Source organism: Parasteatoda tepidariorum, chromosome 7, assembly GCF_982258835.1.
Source record: "Parasteatoda tepidariorum strain Cologne lab strain chromosome 7, Ptep-v5.0, whole genome shotgun sequence".
Taxonomy (NCBI): domain Eukaryota; kingdom Metazoa; phylum Arthropoda; class Arachnida; order Araneae; family Theridiidae; genus Parasteatoda; species Parasteatoda tepidariorum.
In genome coordinates this window covers 47,712,796-47,740,777 of record NC_141761.1, presented here as the reverse complement: position 1 = coordinate 47,740,777, position 27,982 = coordinate 47,712,796, and the positions used below count along the sequence as shown (strand labels likewise).

The following is a 27,982-nucleotide window of genomic DNA, read 5'->3' as shown; positions in this document are numbered from 1 at the left end:
TGGGTTGGATGCTCAATGTAGGTTATAAAGTAAAATTACAAGCATTTCATAAATCTAATATATATAATTCTCTTACGTGGCTCCCAAATTTCGGCTGTATTTCTTTTCCGCCGGTGGCAACGTTTGCTTTGTTTTGCTTACGTTTTGAAAACACCAAAGTATTCTGCCTTTTAATGATGTGTTTCTGATCTAATATATATAATTCTCTTACGTCGCTCCCAAATTTTGGCTGAAGTACTTTGTACAACTAAATAAGATTCTTTTCACATCACTTAAATATTTACTTCATTTTCTTTATAGAGAAAACAGTCGGCAAAGAGTTCTGTTAGGTTAAAAAACATTTCTCTAAAAAAAATAACGAATTCTAAAATAAACAACTTAAAAAATAAAAATGCTGTTGCCAGCCGTAGAATTTTTTGAAAGTTAACTTAGCAACATAAATCAAAATGACATAGAAGCGCAACTAGATCAAAATTATGATACCTGAGCGCTTGACGTAACAAATCCTTCAATTCTATAAGTGTTGTATCGCCAAATGCCCAAATTAACAATTGTGTTTTTAAAGAAATTCTATAAAAAGTTTTAAATAAACAACCTACTTCTACAACTGCTTCTTGAAGAACTTGGCTCATTGATTAAAAATATTGTTTCAATTTTACAGTACTAACTTTACTTCTACTTTCATTATTGCTATGACCCTCTTTCATTACATTTTACAACTTCATGCTAAATTTGAGGACTAAGTTGTTTTGTGGTTGAATACTGACATTTAGAAATGTGTACAAAAAAAATAATATTTAGAGGTTAAGAGTTGCCTTAGAAAAATTTGAATTGTTGACATTGAATTTAACAATGGAAACAATAATTTTTGTGAAAAATTGAATTGTATTGTTGACATCAAAACTAAAATTATTGTGTTTCAACTTAACAATATTACCTTAATTTATACTTTAGAATTGCCTCGGAGAAATTTAAATTGTTAGCAATGACTGGAACAAAAAGTTTTATTTTAACTGATAAATACTATATTATAATTGAAACTTTTTCAATGACTATACTCATTTTCTTTGTTTTTTATACATTTTATATTTTTGTGATAAAATAAAAAACTTATAGTTGTTCTGCTTCTGAACACGGATGAAAACACAAAATTATGGGCTTCATCAACTATCAAAAATATATACATTTATTTTACAAATTCCATATTATTAGGGTCAGAGAATTAAAAATACAAAATTATCTTCATCAAAGCCGATGCTTTACATCCGGCGTTCAGTGGCAGACTACTATTCCATATTGTTTTACAACACATGGCTTTAGCCCTCTGGTGGGAAAGACTTTAAAACAAAACTTACAACAGTTACTTTTCTCAACAACTGAAATTTAGAATAGTGTGATTATGCAAAATATGTGAACTGTTTGCAATTTCAAATTAATATTGAAATGTACAGGTTTAGAATTTTCTACAGTGAAAAGTTTTCGGAACTTCAGTATTCAAAAAAGTATACAAAAACTAGACGTTAAGAACGTATCCAATGACAGAGCAAAGCGAGCATCGGATTGTGAAACAATCCGAAATGAACTGCGAAAGCAGTTCCGGGGGTTGGCGAGCGCCAGCAAGCAGGGGGCCATATCCAAGAGGTCGTGGGTTCGATCCTCGCCGGCCGAAGACTCCCCGTGTAGTAAATGGTGACTGATGCACGTTAAATCTGTCGAGTCTCAAAGTCCTCCATGTTCCCACAACAAATCAATACCTCTGGGGGTACTGATCCAGGAGTTTCCTTGTCTTCTGGATTGGTTCAAAATTACAAGGCTACGGAGTTGAACGTAAGTAGTTGTAAACCCATGAAATTGGGTCGGCTGTTCAACGACGGTTATAAAATAAAAAATAAAAAAATAACCACGTGATAATAAAAATTAACATGAGATGAGGAGGAAGTTGAATTTAATTGATAAAAAAAAATTAGCTCTCTCCTAAAAATTATCACCCACCCCTACCATCTCTCCCATCCATCACAAATTTCATTTATTATTTTGCAAAATAGATCATTTGTTACTTTATGTGATTGTGAATTGAAAAAAATAAATTTGGCTGCAAAATACTCTGCCAAACAACCTTTTCCAAGAAATATTTCCCACCAAAAAGGACTTTTAAAAATAGCCCACCACCCAAATAATTTCCCATTTCCGTTTAACTAAATCTTCTTAATGAATTTTAACAAGAGTACTTCTTATTTGTTGTTTTCTGTGATTACAAAGATTTCCTGTGAAGATATAATAAATTTGTATGGAAAATGTCTCACAAAAAAAATGCTTTTTTTTTCTTTTTTTTTTAAAAATACTCCCTCAAATAAACAACATTAAGTCTCTTTTACTGTTATAAAATTACAATCAACTTATTCTGCTTTCACTTCATCTCGCAAACAAATGGTGATTAAAAACTACAAATGGTGATTAAAAAATTGTCAGCCAATCGCCACCCGATTGCCATTTCTTTCCGTCAAAAATGCACTCCATGTGTATTTTATTGAGTATTGGTATTTTGTAAACGTCAGAGAGAAAGCATAATTTTGTTTTTGCCTTCTCCTTTTGCTGCACATCACGTTGCAAAAACCAAACATTTGAATATTTGGTGTACCAGTGATATTTTATAACTATTTATTTCTAAAAATGTTTGATTAAGTTCAATTTTCGATGCATATCATTATAGATTAGCATCGAGTAGGCAATTTCAATAACTACTATGAATTATTCTTGATATAACAAACAAAGGGAGAAAAGAGCTAAGAAAAAAAAGGCATTGCATTATTGAATCAGAGAAATATTGAATCGGATATTAATGATTACTGAAACTGGATCATTTCAGTATTCAATCCACTGTCCAAATTTCAGAATAATGGCACAAACTATTCTAGAGTTATAAAAGAGATACACAAACTGTTGTAGAGTTATAAAAGAGATACACAAACTGTTCTAGAGTTATAAAAGAGATACACAAACTGTTCTAGAGTTATAAAAGAGATACACAAACTGTTCTAGAGTTATAAAAGAGATACACAAACTGTTCTAGAGTTATAAAAGAGATACACAAACTGTTCGTCTTATTAATGCAGACTAGCTGAATACCCATTTTTCTTAATGTGTGATAAAAAAGTAAGCATTTAATGCATCAGTACTCTTTCTAGTACTAGCTCTTTGTTTAACAAGGAACAACACTACGGAATCCTGCGCACAGCTGAATGACATATACCAACGCAATTAATAAAGTTAAAATAATTCTATATCTTTAATTTACTATTATATTTTGTTATTTCACAGTGGCTTTACGTTATTAGATTAAGCAAATCACGTTTTCAGTTGTCCATCCTATCAAAATTCAGAATCATTTTTGACATGATGCTGTTCCTCGAGACCAACTCACGATAAACAAAATTTTCCACAATCAAACGATTTTGGGAAGTACCTATTCTTTTACTTTAGAGCAGGGTTTCTTAACCTGTGGTTCATGAACCCCTAAGGGGTCCATGAGTTATAATTTGGGGGTCCACTGACTACTAATTTTTAAAACGTTTGAAAGCCTACCCATTGCTTGTAAAGCGAGTTTTGTCAGCTATTATTCCGTTTGCTACAGTGTATCTTTGCGAAGCGGGATTTTCCACAATTGTGACAATAAAAACATAACATCGAAATCGATTAAATGTAGAACATGATATGCACGTTGCTTTGTCGAAAACCATCCCCCAATGCAATTTATTAATTAAGGAAAAGCAGCAGCAACCTTCACATTAAAAATTTTAATTTTAAAAATTTTATATACTATTAAAATAATAAAATTAAATGTTTTCTAATAATTGATGTTTTTTGCAATAATTTTTTTCACAGGGGGTGGTCCGTGACTTCTTAAAAATTTTTAAAAGGGGTCCATTATATCAAAAAGGTTAAGGAACACTGCTTTAGAGGGATCGTAAAAAGTCTCTTTTCGTAGTAGTTATATTAAAACTCTTCAGTATTGATGCACTTTTAATAAGTATCAAATATCCTAATGTACCTATATATGTACATTTAGCACCTATTAAAACTACAAAATTTACTATAATACCAGGAATGCCCTTTCGAAATTTAACTAAGCATCATTGACATCAATAATATTGAGGAGATTTTTTACATTTATTCTAAACGAATTAGTGCCCTCTCTATTAATTTTGCTTTATAATACTTAGTGTATATAGCTTCTTTTTTCAGTTAGTATTTATTTCCAAAATTAATTAAGCACCGTTGGCGTCAATAATATTATGGCAATTTTTTACATTTCTTCTAAACGAATTAGTGCCTTCTCTATTAATTTTGCTTTATAATACTTAGCGTATATAGTTTTTTTTCAGTTAGTATTTATTACCAAAATTAATTAAGCATCGTTGGCGTCAGTAATATTGTGGCAATCTTTTACATTTCTTCTAAACGAATTAGTGCCCTCTCTATTAATTTTGCTTTATAATACTTAATGTATATAGCGTTTTTTTCAGTTAGTATTTAATACCAAAATTAATTAAGCATCGTTGGCGTCAATAATATTGTGGCGATTTTTTACATTTCTTCTAAACGAATTAGTGCCCTCTCTATTAATTTTGCTTTATAATACTAAGCGTATATAGCTTTTTTCAGTTAGTATTTATTACCAAAATTAATTAAGCATCATTGACATCAATAATATTATGGCAATTTTTTACATTTCTTCTAAACGAATTAGTGCCCTCTCTATTAATTTTGCTTTATAATACTTAGCGTATATAGTTTTTTTTTCAGTTAGTATTTATTACCAAAATTAATTAAGCATCGTTGGCGTCAGTAATATTGTGGCAATTTTTTACATTTCTTCAAAACGAATTAGTGCCCTCTCTATTAATTTTGCTTTATAATACTTAGCGTATATAGTTTTTTTTCAGTTAGTATTTATTACCAAAATTAATTAAGCATCATTGACATCAATAATATTATGGCAATTTTTTACATTTCTTCTAAACGAATTATTGCCCTCTCTATTAATTTTGCTTTACAATACTTAGTGTATATAGCTTTTTTTCAGTTAGTATTTATTACCAAAATTAATTAAGCATCATTGACATCAATAATATTATGGCAATTTTTTACATTTCTTCTAAACGAATTATTGCCCTTTCTATTAATTTTGCTTTATAATACTTAGCGTATATAGCTTTTTTTCAGTTAGTATTTATTACCAAAATTAATTAAGCATCATTGACATCAATAATATTATGGCAATTTTTTACATTTCTTCTAAACGAATTATTGCCTTTTCTATTAGTTTTGCTTTATAATACTTAGCGTATATAGCTTTTTTTTCAGTATTTATTACCAAAATTAACTAAGCATCGTTGGCGTCAATAATAGTTAGGCGATTTTTTATGCTTCTTTTGAACGAACTTGTATCATTTTTCCATTAATATTGCTTTTAACATAGCATGAGTTTTTTCATTTTCAATTACTAATAATTAGCAAAATTAATTAAGTATTAAGAGAGTCAATAAAATTATAGCAATTTTTTGGCGTTTTAGAGAGATTTAGTACAATTTCTCTATAAATTTTGCTTTTTAGCACATATAGCAATTTTTTATTTTATTTCAATTAGTACTTATTTTCCAAAACTACTTAAGCATCATAGACAATTATTGTAGTTCGATTTTTTTACGTTTCTCTTAAACGAATTAGTACCATTTTTGTTTTAATTTTTTTAGCAAATATCTTATTCTTTATTTTAATTTTTACGTATTCCTACAATTAGTTAAGCCTTATTGGATTCAAGAATAATTTGGTGATTTTTCACAATTCCCCTAAAAGAATAAGTACTTTTCTCTCCTTAATTTTGCTTTCTGGAACATAGCGATTTTTTTAAACTAAAATATTGCCTATTTCATCAAACATCATTGACGTCATTAAGAGTATGGCACTTTTTTACGTATCTCTTATACTAATTAGTACTATTTTACCATTAATTTTCGTTTAACCATTAATTTTCGTTCTAATTTTAAAATAAAATAAACACATGGTTTCAAAACACTTTAAAATGCCATTTTGCTGGCCGCTGATGCCATCATGTTCTTGCTGATCATTGAACTTATCTGACGTAACGAATAAAAATAATTAAGTACTGAAAAACGTGCAAGAAAACCTTCTTTTTTTAATGAGAGCTATAAGATAGCAAATACCATTGATGTAATCTTGGAAACATTTGAAGGAAGGAAAATTGGCTGCAGTCTCATTTTTATCATTGGCGAGTTCTGAGCCAACGAAAAAATTCTTTTTTTTAAACATTTCTCTTGAACGATCTAATTAAAATTTCTGAACGAGTTTTAGGGTCAAAGGCTAAAATTGTCTCTTTAACGCACTGTCCAAATTTCAAGAAAAACGGTTCTGGAGTTATAAGAGAGACACACAGACAATCACACAAACTCTTCATTTTATTATTATTGTTTATGTACTAACAATGATAAAAATGTTATGCATTTCTCACAAAGGGCTAAAGTTTTTGCTAAGCTGCCCCACGTCGAATCTATTAACAATTTATGTGTTGATTGCAGCTGGATTTTAAAGGAAGTACGATTTTCGAATATTGCGATCTATAAACGTTAGTTCTTTTAAATATATATTTAATACCAGGATCAAGTTTTTCTTTCTATAGGGGAGAGTGGGGTCAATTGTAACAGGGTACGATTGTAACAGAGCAAAAATTTCGAGTGTCGGGTTCTAGATTTGGTTCCTAGGTGGCGCACAAGGTGTATTTAATAAATCTACATGTACACCCCTGCTGGCAACCACTTCTATGTACTTTTGAAAGAGTTACATCACAAAAGGTATTTTCACGCTGCGTAAGTACTTTTTTTGATATTAGAATATTATATTGTAACAAAGTAATTTTGTTTAAACAAATAAAAATTATTAACCGAATATGTAAGTGGACACCTTAATTAACATTTCAATTAAAAAAAGTAGTTTTGTTAATTAACTAGCATTGTTTTTAAAAAATGAAGCTGAAATGGCGTCTTGGGGACGATTGTAACAATAAATAAAGGGACGATTGTAACAGCTGAAAATAAATAATCTTATGTTTACAAACCATTACTTAACTCTTTAAGAACGACTAATAGTTTCCTATATCATTTATATTATGTTGCATGTGCATTATTTTATTTGTCACCTTTCACAGCATAAATTAAATTTCTTAATCCCTTAAAGTTAAAAGTTTAACCGGTCTCTGCTCATTATTATTTTTCTCCTAAAATATCACTACTATTTTGATCAACAAAAAAAAATATATCACAACTATGATAATATGTATAATTAACTATGTTTTAGTTGAATTTATGAACTGTTACAATTGTAACAAGTGCACGACTGTCAAAAATTGTTAATAACTAATATAATAACATTTAAAATAAGGTATTTTTTTTTCTAGTAGAGGATAGTCTACTTTACTCGTCTGTCAATTAATACTAATAATATATTGGATTTTTTGTTAGTTAAAAATAGTTAAGTAAAAAATGTTACAATTGACCCCACTCTCCCCTACTATTAGTATTTCTTTTAATTTTCTAAATATTTTTGTTCCTTTATGTATCTGATATTGAGGCGCTATCACACTATAGATCATTAAAGATACGGAAATAAATATTTCACATTGATGTTGCATAATTGCATGAATGATTCCTCGCGCCTAAGGAATAATTGATAAAGCGTTTTGTTGTTTAGAAAAACATTTCTGTTCTCCATTTTTACGAACACTCTATTTTTACACACGGTTTATAGAGAGGACCCATTTATTCAACCATTGACTTGAACCAGATAACGATCCATCTCCAATCCAGTACCCCAGAGGTATAATTTGTTATGGGAACAAGGAGGAATTTGTGACCTAAGAGATTTAACGTGCACCATTTACTAAACGGGGAGTCCTCCGCAGGCTGGATTCGAACTGCCGTTCTCACGATCGTGAGTCCTGCGCCCTACCAACCAGGCTCTCCCGGCCAACAGCTAAAGGTGACAGATTTCAATTAATAAGTTTGAGAAAGTATGTACTCGTAAGATGTTAAATCACGAGCATATTATAGAGGTTGGAAAAAATATTTAAACACTTCTATACTAACTCTATGTAAACGATTTTTCGTTTAGAAGCACATTTTGAAAGATCATACTTGAAGCTTTCAGAAATGGTGTACTTTTTACCCTTACAAAATTTCCATCGAGCAAAATAAGCACGTAAAAGGCTTTTTTCTTTTCTTTAAAATCATTATACTTTTAAAATTATTTTTATGTAATTATAGCTATACTGTATCATGATTTCAAAATTGCAGGTATTAATGTTAGAAATAAGTTTATCCACCTCATCTATTCATTTTGGTTGATCCGAAATTTACATGGGTAAAAAAGGACACCATTTCTAAAAGCTTCAAGCATGATCTTTCAAATTGTTCCAACAGTTTTTGCCATGTAAAGTCTTCTAACACACTTGATACTTAAAGAAAAATTGTTTACTTAGAGTTAGTATAGAAGTTTTTCCATATGCTTGTCCAACCCATGTATTTCCTTTAGAGAAAGAATCAGGGCAGATCAGCATAGGTCCTGAATTCTCCAGAAAAAAAATCAAATAAAGCTATGCACTTTGATAAATTTGGTTGATTGCTGTATATTTGTCTGTTTCTGGAGTTTCTAAAATTTACTTTTATTTTCGTTTATGACAGTCGATTTATATTAGACTGAAAAACTCGGCCTTTGCGATAATAACACAAAACTAAAGATATTTCTTAAAAATCTAAAAACACACAAATGAAACTTACGAATATAAAGTAACTTTCAAAAAAAACGTTGTTAGCGGCGTTGTTTATATTTTATTTTATAATCGACGTTGAACAACCGAAACAATTCTGAGTTTACGACAATCAACATTCAAGAACGTGGCCTTGTATTTTTGATCCCAACCCAGAAAAAAGAATACTTCTGGATCAAGCATTGGGACAAACTAGGAGGACTTTTGATTGAACTAACCCGCATTTACCTAGCATGGAAAGGAAAACCACGAAAAACTCCCTCGGTTAGCCCGATGGTAAGGCGATTCTAACTCGTGATCCGTCTATCACTGAGGCTATTTTACATCAGGATTGTGGTTGGTGCGAGTCCAGAGCAGAAATCGTATCATCGCTGGGATTCGATCCAGGGTCACGTCATTGGGAGGCAAGCGCTTTATCCTCTGAGCCACCAAGACTGCGTTTATAAAATGTTTTCATATTGATATAATTTCGTCCACAAAAATCAATAGAAAAATTTAAAAATTTTTTTCAAGTTCTAATTGGATGGAGGTCTTGCATTTTTTTTAATAATTAGACGTTTTTTTTTTAATATTATATGCCAAGTAGAGAAAATATCGACCACCAGTTTATAAGTGAAAATTAGAAATAATAATAATAATAAAGCAGATTTAGAATTTCATTATTCATATTTGAAACTCGACGATCGGCCTGTTAGGGTGCAGGGAAATGTCCTTGCATCAGAAGGTTCTGGGTTCGAATCCCGGGGATGGGAGCGACTTTGGCCCACCTAATATGGTGCCCCTGTAAGAGAGGTCAACAAAATCGCCCTGCATAATCCTGAATTGACGGATGTTAACACAGGTGGGCATTGGAAAAAAAAAATAATATTTGAAACTTCGAAACTTTAATTTAGATCCATATGAACTCAATTTTCTTTGAACTTTGAAATACCTACGGAGATAAACAAAATTTGCCATGAAATATATCTCCCGCCTTATAGCCTCCTCTTAATAGTATTTAACAATAATATTTTATCCATTAGAAATCCGCGGTAACAATTGAGATAATGCATAAACCCGGGAAATTTAATGCGCACTAAATAAGCTTATTTTGGGACTGGTATTGCGTCAGAGGTAGATGATGATTACATAACGAGTTTGAGAATTACTCGCCAAAAGACGCCAAGCAACCTTGTTCTCTTCGCCTCAGAGTGGTTGCCATGGCCACCGCGCCAAAAGGGAAACGATCTTCTGCAGTTACGCAAATCTCATAGTTGTTTCCAGCTATGCTCGGAGCGGGATGTGATGTGTTCCGATTTTAAAGTAATTTGATTTGTTTGGAAATTGTATGTTACCGATCTGAGTTCAAAGGAATACAAATATGTGTGACGTTTGAGTTCAATGTAAATGTTTATTGTGTAGACTAGTGTGTTGGATTCCTTAAAAATCTGAGAAATTATCTCCTCTATTTACATACAAGTCCAAATTATCAGAATCTGATGAATTCGATTTAATGATGAGAAAAATCCTCAGTAAATAGTTATCGTGAGTACACGTGTTTCTCTTCCCCCCCCCCTTTTTTTTTTTTACATATGTAGACTTTTTCTCTTTTATTTATATCATGCTTTTATATTGAGTAAATAAAGTACAAAATTTTCCGTACTTTAGATATAGAAGTGTATTAATTATGTTTTTAGGAATCAAATGTTTTTAATACATGATATTAGTTAAATTGTGCATAATACTTATTAAACATTTTGATCAAATGTTTTTCGGTTTGTGAGATTTTTTTTTATGTAACTGTAAAGTTATAATAAACTATACTGCTTTATTTAAAAAGTTTACAGTAAAAATAATATATTTTATTTAGTTTTTGTTTATTATTTTTTTTTACCTTACTTTGGAAGCAGATGTTTTTATGGATTGAGATTATATTTCTTGCATGTAAAATAATTAGGGTAACGTCACAAATTTTGATTTTTGTCTTAAGTAAAAGCAGTTTAAGATTTTAAAAAATGTACTTTTTGTTTAATATTCTGCATTTGTTGTTTCATTGAAATTTCTCGATCTTTATCATAAATTTTATTGAGTACTAAGATAGTGTTCGCTCATAAATTTAACTTTTACGTTTTATTTTATTTCGCAATGCGTATAGCAAATGGAAGTTGTAACTTTGTCCTATGTTTTTGAGATTGTTTTCTTTATTATTTCGATTTATTAAGTTTCCATTCTATACATTGTAATTCTACATTCTATAAAAAAAAACATATATTCTATGAAGAGTGTTGGAAAATTAGGTACCGAAATTTCTCTGCTTACTTGGAACGTTTCTATCTTGTTACAGCTGTGTGGGTTAGACGTAGCAGTGCGCAGAACTTTTTACAACAAAAGAAAGTTGACAGTTTTTTTTAAAGGCAATTTTATTGTAAAGATATAAGTATTTTTAAAACAGGGCTAGAATTGTCTTAGTTTTTTATTTAAGTTTTAGTTGGAATGGCATAAATGATATAACTCTTGCTTCATTCAGTCTTGCCTTCAAATAATAAACGAAGTTGTGTTGCTAGTAATAAACTCTAAGTTTGATTACCCAATGTTTAAGTTTAAAAAGAATTATAAAAGAATAAGTCATACTTTTAATTTGTCTTACTATTTGCATAATTATTATGTGACGAATATTTTATGCTTGATAAATTCATTTATTTGTTTACTTTCAAATTTTAAAATCGATCGATTAAATTATTACAATCGGCAACATCTTTGCAAGATTATATTGGAAATACATCTAAAAGTACAATATAATCTCAGCAAATACTTTTTTAGTAAGAAAACAAACTTTTAGTTCTTAAATTTAAGAAAATTTTAGAAATTATGAATAACATTGCACATTGACGCATTTAATAGCAAAGGAAGGTTTAAAATCAGAAAAAAAAAACTTTTGCCAATTCTTATTTTTTATGATCGTTTTCTTTAATTGTTTATAATTTTTTTTTGAACTACATTGTATTGGTATTTTTGAATAAATTGCAGCATTTCAAGGGTTATAAATAATTGTACAGTAGTAGTAATTTCTTGTTTTTTAAATTTAGTATTTTGCCTTTCCTTTTTTTTTCTTTTATTGATAGAAGATGTGTCTGTCGAGTTTTCCCATAACTTCACAGTAAAAGATGTTTACGTGGAAATATTAATTATTACCAGAGCCCGGATTTTGATGACCTAAAAAATCTCAACTAATGCCCTTAAAAGGTGCAAAAAATGCCCTTAAAAAGTGCAAAAAATGCTCTAAAAATGCGAAAATTGCGTTAAAAGTGCCTTATGACATGACTTAAATAACGTAAAAATATTGAACTAAAGCAATGTTTTGCTCCTTAAAATTATCACGAGTCATTTCAAAAAATATGAAGCAATGCAATACTTGTTCTACGTTCATTAAAGTTTGAAAAATATGTTTTATATCCTAAAATAACAAAAAAAAAGGAAAATTTTCATTTTGTATAGAAACTATAATGAATATAACAACTTCGATCTCATAATATTACTAAATGTCAGAATTACATTGGATTATTAAATGTTTTTTGATATTTTGTAACGTAAACGAGCATCTCTTGTCTGAAAGTAAATTTTTATACCTGGAGAAGCTTCTTTCAACGTCTACTGATGTTATTGGTGCGTACTTGAAAAAGACGGTCTCACTTACTGACAATTCTTCTTCAATTTGAAAATATGTTGCTTCACCTGTTAATATCCTCGAGATTTTCTTCATTGTTTGGAAGCCAGTGTTCTTCTCCAAAAGTTTGTTCAATTTAGCTGTTACACTTTCCCCTTGCTTTTAGCAACACTTGACTCACTACGTCAATATAATTTACTGCATCGCAAAGTTCCAATTCTTGTTTCTCCAAGCTTGTAATTGTCGAGGACACAATAGCAAAGTTAGACTTGATAAATGCTAAGTTTCCTTCGATTTTATCAGAGGCCAACACGCTATCTTAATTGACGCAGCATCTTCTGAATCAAGACAAATCTTGCCTTTCATGTAATAAAAATGCCCCAAAAATCGGAAAAAATGAACAAAAAACTTAAATGCTTTAAAATGCAAAATACACCCCAAAATTAAAAAAAAAAAAAATGCCTTATAAATCTAAAAAAAGGCTCTATAGTAGAAAAAATGCAAATGTCATCAAAATCTGGGCCTTAATTATTACGATTAAGACTAAACTTGGTGTTACTTCTGAAAAAGAAACTAATTTCGAACACTTTGAATTGTTATTTTCTCTTATAGATATTATCTATTATGCATTTCTCTTAATAAAATAGAACTATTTTAGAAAAATATATTTGTTTCCTAATGTAATAAAATGCACAACCAAAATAATTACATTTTATAATTTTTGTTCCCTTTTATAATCATGAAACACAATCTTCAGGGAAAACAACAATAAATTCCAACTTTTATAATCATGAAACACAATCTTCAGAGAAAACAACAATAAATTCCAACTTTTAGGAATTAATTTTCAATTTCATAAGCAAAACCTTTCTTCTTTAATAAAATGCAACATCGAGACACATCAAAGTGTTGCATTGTAATAGTTTGTAAGTTATACAATAGTACTAAAAAAGTTTACTAATATTGCTGTTTTCTGGATATCGCACTAATCCCTGTAGGGGATCCCAATTTGACTTTTATTAAAATATTTTAAATACTATTTTTAAAACTGGAAAATAGTTTTAGGTGATATTCATATATAGAGTGAATATTTTTAAAATTTTTTGTGGGGTATATTTTAAAACCAAATATCTTAATTTTACAACCCGAAAGCACAAAATTTCAAGTAAAAAAAGCACTTTTATAAATTAGTTTTGCAAAATCTGGATTTTTTAAGTTTTTCTTTGAAGAAGGGTAATATTTTTTGAGATATATATTTTTATTTGTCGTTTTGTTTCATGATCAATGTCTGAAACTTCATAATCTCAAAAAAAAAAAAAAAAAGGAAAGAAAAATGGACGATTTTTACTTTTATAATCAGGACTTAAATCAGATGGGAGTGCATAGTAACACCGATTGTTTTAAATATAATACTTCAGTTCTTTAAGAGGCTGCTAAAATATTACTGTGAGCTTGGTTAAATAATTGTTTCATTTATATAACAATTTATGCTATGATTACTTTACGACTTTAGTACTCCCACTTACCAATCCTTTAACACCGCATTTGCTACAACGCACGGTTGTTTTTCCTTAAACGTATTAGTTTTATCTTTTCAATATTTTACTAAATACTGCCGTAAGGGAGTGTATTTGTGATTTCCTTTTGTAATTTTAATTGAAAAAGTTAAATGTATTTTCGTTTTCTGAAAATCAGTGGGATTTATTGAAATTTTTTCAGAGGATATAAACTTATCAGCCTTAAGGGGATAAGTACCTTTGTTTCTTGAGAAAGTCAGTAATTTTCTTATCATATTTTTAGCTTTGTATTTAGTTGTGCTGCTTGTTTCTTTCAAAAAAATATTTTTTTTTGCGATTTTACAAATTGAAAAGCGCGGAAAATAATTTCTGAAAAACTCTAAATGATATGATCAGCAGCGGCGATACAGGAGATAGAGCGTTCGCCTACCAATGAGGTGAACCGGGTTCGAATCCTACCGGTGGTTGGTCGATATGATTTCCGCATCCGGCTTGCACCGACCACAGTGCTGACGTGAAATATCCTTAATGGAAGACAGATCCTGGATAAGAGTCACATTCCCGTGAGGCTAATCGTGGGATGTGGGATATTTTCGTGGTTTTCCTCACCATATAACGCAAATGCGGGTTAGTTCCATCAAAAATTCTTCCACGAAGGAAAATTTCCCCCTCTACTTGATCCAGGAGTTCCCCTGTCTTTTGGATTGGGTTCAAAATTTCGAGGCTACGTAGTTGATCATCAAAAATTGGGTCGGCTGTTCAATTGTCGGTCCTGTCTGCTATACTGATGCTCTAAATAAAGGAACCAGATAAAAAATTTCACCTAATAAATTTCCTGTATCGGAGCAGTAGCGTAAAATAAAACATAATACTGATTAATTTTTAGTCGCGATGGCCCTGTGGTTAAGGCGCCGAACTTTAATTGTGAAGAACCGCGGTTTGATCCCCAGATTTCCCCGGGGTTCGACCCACCTTCATATCTGTACCGGCTTTTTTGGGGAGTAAAGGGAAATGGGTTTGGAATAGTACAGAGAGCTCTGTGTTCCAACAATTGAAAATTCGTAAAAGGAGGTTAAGCTTCATGAAGTCAGTAATTCTGAACGGACTTGAAAATATCTTAAAAAATGTTAGAAAAGTTGTATCAAATTTTAAAACTATTTTTAATGCTTTTTTCAAAAAAAGAAAATGAATGTTAACTTTGGAAACTTTAGCAAATTCGATCTTATAGTGTCTTGCTTAAGAAAATGTAATTTTAAAGTTATTATTGATTTATTGTAAACTTTTAAGATTCTTGATTGACGAATTTAGAAATTGTATCTTTCTGAGATGATTCTTTCTGAGATTTTGTTGTGATTATTATGTAGAAAAAGGATGTTCAAAAATTTCGTCGAACTTAGTATGAGTTTTATTTAAAGAACACAAATGTTAATGATTTATATAATGACATAGATGCTAATGATGTAGAAAACCTGTTTATTTAAACTATGAAGGGGTGTTTTTGAAGGGAGAAGGGGATCATTTCTTCTTCGTACCATGTGTTAAAAATATTTTTTAATAATAATAATAATTTCTAATGTTAATAATAATTGTTTCTAAAATATAACAGGTGGCGCTCTGCACAGTAATGTAAAAGGATTAATTGTATGCAGTTTTCCTCTATGGCACTGTACCATAAACATCGTGCCTTGTTTTTGTTGTTATAAATATATTATGTTAAAGGCGTTTGTAATACTCAAAAACCCCGAGATCATCGTATTTAACATTAGCGCACCAACCTGAGACTGAGAAATTGATAAAAGTGAGTGCCATTTGGTTTGAATAATCGATTCATTTGATGATTTAAAGAACAACAACAAAAAACAAAACTCTCTTTAGCAACTCGATTAATAACAAAAACAAGGAATAATGTTCATGGCACAGTGCCATAGAGAAAAACTGAATACAATTAATCCTTTTACATTACTGCGCAGAGCGCCACCTGTTATATTTTAGAAACAATTATTATTAACATTGAGAAATATTATTAACACCATACAGTCGTATCTTTTCTAAATATTTCATTTTAAATGTTGTATGTTGAATAATTTGTGGAGTAGAAATTACGTATCGTTTTGTTTTTTCTGAATTCTGTAATTCTGAGCTATTTTCAGTTGTGATCATGTTGTTACAAAATAGGTTTGGGTCGTCAATGCCTCTGATCAATAAAACGTAGATTTTTCGTCCTACTTACGGTAATGTGACTGTATTTGTTTAACATACGACATGAACATAATCCCTTGGTATACGTCAGTCTCCATTTTATTCAGTTAAGTATTTTGACTTCATGCAATCCATTCTTTTTTAACAAACTAGTTAATCCTTTGCATTTACAGCTGCTTTATCACGTGTTCCAACATATCTTTTTTATCGTGTCTCAAAAAACGTAGCTTGTCAACCGCTAATATTAAAAATAAACTATTGAAAAATAAACACATTTTTAAGCTTTTCAAGAAAAATAGTTTCCGTCAGTTCCGATGCCCAGTTGAAAAAACCTTTGTATTGTTATGTAACAACGCGGAATAAGTTTTAAAAATTTAACTTCAGAACGTGAGCACCATTCAAATGTTGCACTAAGTAAGTTTAAAAAAATGAGAATGTAATGCCAAAATACGTGATGAAATACCTGCATTATTCAAAGAGAATGTTGTGAATTAATTAAAACGTTATTAGTTTGAAATTTGTTAATTGAAAAAAAGAAAAATTCCATTATATTAAAATTAAAATATTAAAAAAAAAATCCTGATTAATTTTTTTCCCGCTTATTAAAATAGAACAAATCTAAAAAAAAAAAAAATGGACTGACCGTTTAAACTAAATAAAGTGTGTAAGTAAAATAAATTTAAAACTTTCTAAGACTTAATAAATTAAAAGTTCTACCTCAAATAAAATAATATTTCAAATATTCAAAAAGGAAGTCTGGTAAAGTCTGCAAGATTTTTTTTGGATACCGTGGAATTGGTAATTTTGCCACAGTTTAGTCACCCTTTTTCAAATAAAAATGCTATTGTTCGTTGAAGCTAATTCTGCAAAATGAAAAAAACAGGAGTTTTTTAAGAAGTGGTCGTTCTTTTTTTGACTAAACATCATTTTATCTGTAAATTTCTATCTTTTGTTTGCAAGGCCAAATAATTTTAAAAGCCTTTATTATAACCCATTGTGGATCTATGAAGTTTGTACTTATCTCTTGAGAAGAGCGTTTGTCCTCATTCGAAATTCACTAGGGGCGGGGGGCGGAAACATATATACTGAGCACTTAAACATAAATATTTCTTACAAATAAAGCTTTTCTTAAACCAATTCTGAATCGAATGGAACCAAATCCAAGTTTATAAGATTATTAGTTTAGAAGTTACTTTATGTTTCCTGGAAAAAGAACGTTTCTTAATATTTTGAACCCATTTACTTGTTTGACGTAGCGTAGCTATCAGATAATTGTTATATTGTTTGCTGTATAACCATGGAGAATTTTTTTGCTTATCTCAATCTACTTGTCTGATATTTCTATCTAGAATAAATGCGAGTTTACTTTCTATAAATTTTTTATGCTAAATGTAATGAAATCCAAAATTAAATTGATAGTACTATTCGACGTTTTAAGGGTTTTGTGCGTAAAAAGATCTATGCATAAAGTCAAAGCTTTTAGTTTCTAAATTGTTTGTTTCTTCGATTTGAGTTAAATCTCATATAATTCAGCATAAATAAATAAGAAGGAAACAGTGCATTACTTGGCTGGATAGCAATGTTAGATAAGTAAGTAGATATAAATAAGACAAAAATAGCAATTTTTATGCATAAAAACATTTCCAACTTTCTTAAATATAAATTTTTTTTCGACTTATATTTTATTTTAAATATAGATTCGGTCAATAAGAAGAAAAAAACTGAAGAAAAATACCTAATTTCTGTATCTATCATTGTTATAAGTGTAAATAGGCATAAGCCGAAATTCGTGCAATAAATTATTTGTCTGCATAACAATATCAGATAAATAAATATATGTCAAAACAGTAGTCTTTATAATTAAAAACGTGAAAACCTTTGTAATTAAAAAACAAGCAAACAAACCCTTATGGAATTGTATTTTATTTCAATCGATTCAGTATAAAAATTCACAGCAAACAGTGCCTTATTGATCTAGACATCATTGTTAAACCTGTAAATAGGTATAAAATAATATATATATTCTTTTTACATACAAGTCTAATACCCTTTCATACAACCCTTTCAATTTAAATTTGAATTCAGCGCAGTAAAATACCTTGAAAACAATACCTCACTGGTCTAGATAGCAATACAGTAGAACCCCGATTATCTGATACCTTCAGCAGATTTAATTCAGAAATTATAGGATATTCAATGACTTTTTCAAGTTGATTAAGTTTATAGCAATCAAACCATAAAGAAAATCTATCCGTCTATATTTTAGATTATATTTAGGTTAAGAACCTCATAGAACCTCAAGCTATCTAAGTCTAAATTTTCAAACGGTTTCCAGCTTTCTCCTAAATCATTTCCGTTTGAAGGTTTTTTCTTTTGTTTTATTATTCTGTTATGAAGAACGATACAATACAACGGGAAAAAAAATCCTCGCTACATATTTGTTTTCTGTTCAATTTCCGTTTTCCTGCAACCAGAGTTTATAACTCCTTACAAGAAAGGTAATGGAGTACACAACAATATTACCTGTAATAAAGATTAAAAAAAAAAAAAAAAAAATGCGTCGGAACGTAACGTCTGTCGGATAACCGAAGTGCCGTATAATCGAGCGTTAGACAATCGGGGTTCTACTGTACTTAAATTTCTCCCAGTGTTGATCCTCTGTTCAGACATTTTGTAAAAGGTCCGTTTTTGTAAAATTGTGAAAAAATTACTCGTAATTTGTGAATATAAAATAAACGTTAAGTCACATTCTTTCAACCAGGGTCCTGCTTTTGTGAATTTGTGCAAATAGGATCCTGTTATTGCAAAAAACTTTTTCAAGGAGTTTTTAAATTGTAAATCGATACAAGATTATGCTCAACACTGTAAAATTATAATAAAAAAAAAAAAAAAAATTTGAAAAATAAACAGCAATTGCTGCTACTAAATTAGAGATGCAACATACAAATATTTGGTATTTAGCCTATACTGCTGAACGCAGAATATTAATTTCGGACGATTAAAGGAAGAATCGTCTGCCGAAGACAAAACTTAGTTCGTTTGCATTTATCTTTCTCCCCCTCCGCCCTTCTTGTAATGGGTTTATTCGATTAACAAAACAATAATGAAGATAAACAAATCTGTGAAGGGTCCGTTTTTAAGTTAAAATATTTTGTGAAGGGTCCGTTTTTATGAAAAGATATTTTGTGAAGGGTCAGTTAACGGACCCAAATTTCTTCTAAAAAGACCCCTGCCCTTACCCCTCAGCAAATTCTTGCCGGCTGCTAAAAATCACAACCGAAGGGGAAGGGCTAACTTCAGATACTCATTATAGAACGGGACGCTATCTAAGTCTAAATTTTAAACGCTATCTAAGTTTCTAGCTATGTCTTAAATCATTTCCGCATAAAGGTTTTTTCTTTAATGAAGCGGAAACAGGCTTATTAGATAATCATGTATAATTTAAACGGAAAAAACTATCTTATATTTTGTCTATTTTTTGTTAAGTATGTAATTAACGTTTAAGTAATTAACGTTTTCGTTTTGTTTATTAGCTTCCAACACGACCTTTCGACCTCTATGTAAGAAAGAAAATTATAGAATTAATGGGGTAGTGAAATTGTCTTTAATAGTCTCATTAAAATGTTTATTTGGACTTTTAATGCACCAAAGATAAAAAAAAATTCTTGTACTGCATTTGTTATTTAAAACGTAAAAATATTAAAGTTTTTATTGTCATATCTATGAGGTTTTTAACCTAAATAAAATCTAAAATATTTGATTGGCCGATTTATCAGTTTTGTCCCCCGCGTTTGTATATCTACTATTTGAGAACAAATATTTTATAAACATACATATATGTCTGAAATTGTTGAGTGCTAAATGGGAATCGAAAAATAATTTTAGCCCTATTATTAAAACAGATATTTATAAAATTATTATTTCTTATTGTCGTTCTTCAGTTGAATCGCTCAATGTATGCGTATATATTGTAAATCTCAATAATTTATCTTTACTGTTGTAATTTATGTTCAATGAATTTGAATTATGTGAGCATGTTTTTAAATAACATATCCATCTGGACCTTTCATCGATATTAGAGTGATTCAATTTTTCAGAAAAATTAAAATAAGCTATTATGTTTAGAGCCATTTCACTGCTATGACGACCACATCTATCCCTTTTTTTTGTTACAGATAATTCTAATATTTAACTAACTTTTTTAAAAAAATTATTTCGTTAGTTATGCATGTGAAGTGTTTAATAAAAATAATTTCTTAAAATATCAGAACACGAAAACATGTAATTAGAAAACTTTAACAAAACAAAATTATTTGAACTGTTATTACCACACTTACAAACCTATTTGTTGCAAAAATATTCCCTTATTGTTGTTTTTCGCTGTTATTTAGACTTTACTGTTTGTCTACGATAGGTACTCTGTCCGCCACAAAGTCTGCGGCAGTCTGGTGCTATGGAAACAAGAAGAGAGCATTTTAGGGAGGGTGGCTTCGATGAAGTGGTCTCCTTTTCTTTCGCCTTCGATGATAGCTTGTATGGGGAGTATACCAGATTGGCTGACTCAGCCACCAGTAGGAGACTTATTTAATCTGATTCAAGAACTTTTTTAAGATTCGCATGAATATTTCTTTCTTACTTAAAATAATTCTCTCGATTCAATCAGTTGTTATTTTTTAAATACAAAGGGAAAAAAGTGAACAAATTCTGACATTAAGGGTAGTACAGGTTTTTTTAATATTACTTTTTAATTTTAGGATATTTATTATGAATGTTCATTGATTGTTAGATGGTTTAATTTCTAAACTTGCACATTTTTTAAAGCAGTTAATTTCTTTTATTACTTGAATTTTCTGGAAAAAGTGAAGAGCTTAAACTTAATAACTCTGATTTTAAAAGGAGATAAAACTTTTGCTGAAAATAAAAATAGTTCACGTTATCTGTGCCGGAGAAATATTAAATATCTTTGTTTTGATTATTAATTTTTAAATATTTTATTTATTTATTTTTTTTTTTTTTTTTGAAACTGAAAGCAAGTGACCGCACACCGCAACTAGGATGAAATCTAAAACTATCAACGATGATTTTTATCAGCACCCATCAAACCATCTGAAATTATTAATTGAGTTTTTTTTGCTTAAATTACGTTTTCTTATTCATATTTTATTGTAACCTGTACAGTTTTTTTTCACTATTTATTAAAAACAGTTTTTATTAGCAAATTTATTTTTTTTCTTAATAACCAATTTACTATGTATGATAGATTTATAGATGAGTTATTTATTAATAAAACATTGAGCTGCTTTAAACAATTTTATACAATTTCCATACATATTCCATACATACATATAAATTTTTTTTCTAAAACAGAAGCTTTTGAAAAAGAGAAAAGATTAAAAAAAAAGGAATCACACGCTCTAAACGATGTTTCAGGCGCGAATGCTCATTTCTCTTAACTCTAGGGCTGATACAATAAATCGAAGAAAGAAGTCTTCTTTTCTCCCACCGAAACCAGTCTTAAAGAGCGTCCCCGCACCCCTACTTGAAATAATCATACCTCGTTACCATAGTCCCCGCCACCCCTCCAGACGAATGGCGGACAGAGTACCTATCGTAGACAAACAGTACATCAGCCCAATGTTTTGAATGAAAGAAATGGTCAAAAGCTGACACTACAGTTTCCCCAGATGGTCAACTCTCAAAAGGGTTTAGATTAGCTTTTTACACTATTTCACCAAACAAGTGGAATTTTAACATACATTGCAAAATGACAGAAAATTTTCTGAATTTTTTTTTTCTGGTCAACTTATGAGGGTTTTAGAATAGAATTTCATAATACTCCTAGACAAAATTGACTTATTTCAGTGGTCAACATACAAGATAGACAGGTGGTCAAGTTACAAAGGTTTTGCTTCTTTATATTATATAGGCAAAATTCCGTTCTTGATAATTGAGGTCAACTTATGCAGGTGGTCAACTTAGAAGGGTGGTCAACTTGGCAGGTTTCACTGTATTGTCAAATTGCCAGTGATGTTCGATCAATGTACTAGCATATAGCCTACACAAGAATATTGGATTAAAGCCCTAGATTAACTAGTACCTATATTATGTATCCAGGGTTTTATACTGGATAGCTACGTTTTGAGTCAATGGAGAGCAAGTTAAGCCATATGAGGGGAACAGTGGAAGCTGCGATCGGAGGCGATAGTTGTTAAAGGCCGCTAGATTGTAAATTAGCTTCCCGGAGTTAGCAATTGATAGACTCCAAGTTATTTTAAAATCTCTAAATTATTATTAAATTAGATATTACTCATGTGAACTGACTCAAAATGCGATTGCGGGTTTTCTGAGCGTGGTTTCTTAGGGAAAAAAAATCATTACGTTCTAACCTGTACTTTTTTTTTGTTTTCAACACACAATATAGTAACAAAAAGAAGATACAGCTTATCAATTCTATATTATAATTATATTATTATTTATTATTAATAATATGTATAATATTTAATATTATTATTATAATTCTCAGGAAAAAAATCTTTTTGTTCTAACCTGCTTTTTTTTAATGTTCAACACATATTGTAGTTCGAAAATGAAGATATGGCTATTATTATTATTTAGCTTATCAATCTCATTATATATGACACATTTGATTATTTACGTGTTCTATCTTATCAACTTCGTTAAGACGCTTTTCCCAGCAGATAACTCATCACTGATTGCAGTCCATGCGTCACTGATCAAGCATCTTTGATTGCAATCAGTGAGCGAGTGTGTGACCACTTTAATCATTCTGAGAGGTTCCGAGAGTGTGCGGTATCGGTTTTCGTTAAACTGTTCTACCGTAAAGTGCTCGACTCCGGATTGTCCTCAGGAATGTTTCTCAGGCTTTCGCAAATAGCCCATTGTGCAGCTCTAGTGTGATGTAAATAAAATACTACTACTATCTTATCAACTAGTTTATTTCAACTCGAAAACCAAAATTTTTGTTGCTTTTTTCTATTTAATATTATTTCGTTTTGATTTTTTTTTGTAAGTGTTTAGTTTATCGATCCTGTTATTTAGTTTATCATTCCTATCATTGTTTGATTTATCTGTCTTATTACTAATTAGTTTATCAGTCGTATTATAATTTAGTGTATAAATTCTGTTATTATTCAACTTATCAATTCTATTATTACTTAGCTTTTAAATCCTGTTCTTATTTAGTTTATCTGTTTTTTTTGTTCCAAAAATTATTGACGATTTGAAAAATAAGTGCAAAAAATATGCAACTGAATACGATAGAAATCTAGGGTTTGATATTTAAAAAGCCCGAGAATTTTTTTTCCACTTAACTTCAAAATTGTTACAAAGTTATGTATAGATGACGTTGTGGGCTGGGATAGCCTTTTCGGCAGGGCGCTGGGCCCATGTCCCAGAGTTCGTGGGTTCGAATCCCGCCTGTCGAAGACTCCCCGTGTCGTAAAGTGACTAATGCACGTTAAATCTGTGGAGTCGCAAAAGTCCTCCATGTTCCCATAACAAATCAAACCCTCTGGGGGTACTGGATTGGAGATCGATCGTTCTCGGATTCAGATCAAAATTACGATCTGTGGATGAATGAATGGATGTATGAATGGGTCCGCCCAATAAACGGGTGTGACGAATGGTGTGGCAGAAGTCGAATTCTTGGCCATAGATGGCGCCACTGGAAAACAAGAACAATCGATCCCCCGCTGCCTAAACAGGCATACGTAAACAACAACAGATGACGTTGTAAACTGAAATTAAAATAAAAACCGTAAATCGTAAAATACATAAAAACAGTAAAATAAAAAAAAAAACAGTTGGACAATGTTTATACTGCGTGTCAAACCATTCTAATTGAAATAGTTGCGGGAAAATTTATTGTTTCTTTCGATAATATTACGTCTTTGCTACAAATAGTGCTATTTCGAAAACGTTGTTTTGAATTTAACGTCATCGAAGAATTTAGTTAAGAATTTTGAAAGTTATTGCCAAAAACTTTTTATGTCTCCAAACCGTACATTTCTATCCCGATGCGTTTTTTTCTCAATATTCATTTTTAAAATCATCACTAATTATTGGTTTTTATAATCATCGGTATTTTTTATATTTTTATTTCCTTTTTAATTAAAAAAGAGTCACCAGCTCTACAGTATAATTTCGACTGGAGATAAAAATGTTAGGAAACATTTTATGTTATTTTTTTTCTCCTTAGTACAGTCGAACTCGTTTGAAACGATAGTTTTGTGATTGTGACTGAGACAACTCATTTTTTTAAATCTGGATGTTTCTTAATTCTGAGTGATACAAAATTATCAAAAATGAAAACTATAATGACAAAAATTAACTACAAAATCAATGGTCTATTTGTTATAGTTATTAAAAAAAAAAAAAAAAAAAAAAACTCTCTACTTAAATAACATTTAATTTTTTTTTTTTTTTTTGTGCTCGTTTGGCTTTTTCTCATGCACAACATGTCTTCCCCGAAATAATTATTCAACTAAGTTAGCTCGTGGAGCGAAAGCTTAGCGGAAGAGTTTATTTTTTCATAGGTTGGGGAAAGTAAAAGCATGCGAAATATGCGTGGATTTTTTTTTTTTTTAATTTTTTTGTTGTTGCGAGAATTCCAAAGTTGCATACTATTCCGATTATTTGGCGCTCTATGGTAGTTAAATAATAAAATAAATAAGTTAATTAAAGTTTAAATAAATTAGATTTTATATTCATCTCCTAGCTCTACAACAGTGGTTCCCAAACTTTTTTGGCCCATGGACCCCTTTCAGGGGTGTGTTTAGAATAAATTTAAATTTGGGTCCGTTAACGGACTTCTCGCAAAATATCTTTTCTTCGCAAAATATCTTCACAAAATATCTTTTCATAAAAACGGACCCTTCACAAAATTTATCTTTTAATCGGACCCTTCACAAATTTGTTTATCTTCATTATTGTTTTATTAATCGAATAAACCCTTTCCAAGGGGTGGGGGGACAGAAAGACAGATGTAAACGTAACTAAGTTTAGTCTTCGGCAGACGCTTCTTCCTTTATTCGTCCGAAATGAATAATCTGCGTTCAGCAGTAAAGGCTAAATACCAAATATTTGTATGTTGCATCTCTAATTTAGAAGCAGCAATTGCTGTCTATTTTTGAAAATTAAATTTTTTTAAAATTATAATTTTACAGTGCCGAGTATAATCTTGTATCTATATACAATTTAAAAACTCATTGAAAAAGTTTTTTGCAATAACCGGACCCTATTTGCACAAATTCATAAAAACGGACCCTGGTTGAAAGGAATGCGAGTAATTTTTTCACAATTTCACGAAAACCAGACCTTTCACAAAATGTCTGGACAGAGCCCTGCCTTTTTATAATCAAAACTTGCCCACGGACCCCTTAGTGAAAAACTGCATATATGTACGGTATAAAAATTATAAATTAAAAAAAATAACATTTTGTTGAAGAACTTTGTGAGCGCTAATTTCTATTCATTTATTTATTTATTTATTTTTGCTATGACGTTCATAACGTCACTGAAACTGAGAGAACAATATCCTCTTCCCAAGTTTTGTTTAGACAGAAAAAGTTTTGCAACAAACGCAGTTTTACGTTTTTAGTTTTGATTCAATTTAATTGTTCATCTTGTAGTTTCAAATTAGTTTCGTTAAGTTTGGCAAATGTACTGAAAATACATTAACTGCAACTTGTTTTAAATTAGCCAGAAAACCTCGGTATCTTCCTGCCATTGCCGGAGCACCGTCAGTAGTTACAGAAATGATACTCGTATTAGTCAAGGGTATAACTTTTAATTCAGACAATAGCGTTTCACCTTTTGTATCACTTTCCAAACATTTAGCAAATAACAATTCTTGGTAAAATTTTTATTCTTTTGCAAATCTTAAGCAAGTTAAAAGTAAAAGCTTTGTTTCCTGGATAAGTGGACTCGTCAAACTGGATAAAAAATTCAGATATTTTTAAGTACTCACATAGAGAATTTTCTACGCGCTGAGATATTTTGTCAAGCCTTCTTTGTACATTATTATTACTCCGTGGAATTCTTCTAATAATGTTAAAAGCTGATTTGTGCAACCTGGTGAGTATTATCTCACTTACAGCTAGTAAAATAAGTTCTTCAATAGTGTGAGGCTTTCCGGACTTTACTCTCACTTTGCCCACGGCAACTCGTGATGGGAGCCCTATAACATTGATTCCAGAATAGTTTGTAGTATCTAGGTCTACTTCGTGCCTGCGAACTCCCTTTTCCGACTCATTTTAGTCAGATTCTGCGTTTTGCAAACCGACCACAGTACTGACGTAAACTGATCTGGTAGACGGATTGTGGGTTAGAGTCCCCTTATTGTCAGGCTAACCGTGGGAGGCTTTCTTCTCCATGTAAAGCAAATGCATGTTAGTTGCCACCACGAAGGCAAATTTCTCCTACTACTTGATCCATGAGTTCCCTTATCTTCTGGATTGGGTTCGAAATTACAAGGCTACTTAGTTGAACATTAGTAGTCGTAAACTCAAAAATTGGGTTGGTTTTTCAACGGCGGTTATACTATTATAAAATAGTTAGCATTGCATTTTAAGCAAATAAAAAAAAAAGGATCTTTGAATCCAAGTTATGCTCGGGTTATCGAATTTTAGGATTTTTAATATTGAGCAAAATATGCAGAAAATCCTCAGCGACCATGTCGTATGATTATGCGGCATGTAAAAGATCCCTGGAGTGCCTTATTGGCTCTTGGCATTTCCGGCAAAATTAAAATTCCTAGTGCACTTTAGCATCCAAATAAAATCTCGGTGCTGCCATCTAGTGTGGCAGAAACTAGACGTCCAACTTAACATGACCAACGGTATCTCACCCATTGTGGTGGTCCTGAAAGAGTGGATACCACCTCTGGAGAACGCACTAGGTCTGCTCATCGGCAAGACCGATTGTGCAGCTCATTGGAATTAAAAAAAAAATATTGAGCAAAATAGCGATTTATTTCTAAAATTAAGAAACGTTTTAAGAAACTAGAGTGAAATAAAGTAATTTTCAGAATATTAATAATAATTCCGGACAAAAAAAGTAAGAAAAGAAAATATTAAAAGGCATATGTGGTGCATTTTCGGCAAAAAAAGGGAGAGGCGATCGGGTGAGCAGACAACTTTTTTTTTCATTCTATCGTGCTTAGACGACTATCAATTTAGCCCTACTGCATTGAGCTTTTTAACATTAAACCAATCATTTAATAAAAACGACCTCGTTTAATCCGAGCTCGTAATCAACTTATTCAATTATATTATGCGTTGTTATTGCCAATAACTCTTAGTCTCCTCTCGCCATTATTGTGATTTTTTCTTTCCCTTTCATGTGTGCGTGACATTGAATATTAAAACGACAGGAAAAGTCGCGTTTCGAAGAGCAAGTTTAAGGCTTCTTAACAGAGTGAAAAATATAAGTTTTCCTTGAATTATAGACACTCTTGATTATTTAGTTTCTGGTGTATTATATTTCGGGGCCGTCTACAAATGATGTTACGCTTGGTGACAGAGAGGGGGTGAAAATTGTGACAGTTTGTGGCAAGGAAGGGGGGAGTAACAAACAAGAAGTGTGACATGATTCGTTTTGGTTATGCTCGGTTATCAGGGGTCTGTCCAGACATTTTGTGAAAGGTCCGTTTTGGTAAAATTGTGAAAAAATTACTCGTAATTTGCGAATATAAAATAAATGTTAAGTCACATTCTTTCAACCAGGGTCCTGCTTTTGTGAATTTGTGCAAATAGGGTCCGTTAT

The 27,982-nt window shown here is 30.8% G+C and overlaps 1 protein-coding gene across 5 annotated transcripts in view; it reads left to right on the top strand.

Moving 5' to 3' along the window:
- Positions 1–10,002: 10,002 nt before the first annotated feature.
- LOC107445918 (uncharacterized) overlaps positions 10,003–27,982 on the top strand; it is a 227,196-nt gene continuing 209,216 nt past the window's right edge. Inside the window, exon 1 of one of the 5 annotated variants that reach the window (XM_016060415.5) lies at positions 10,003–10,363. The gene's annotated coding sequence lies outside the window, so the exon portion shown is untranslated. The remainder of the gene's footprint in view (positions 10,364–27,982) is intronic. The other 4 variants (XM_071183495.2, XM_071183493.2, XM_016060416.4 and 1 more) reach the window with 4 other exon arrangements.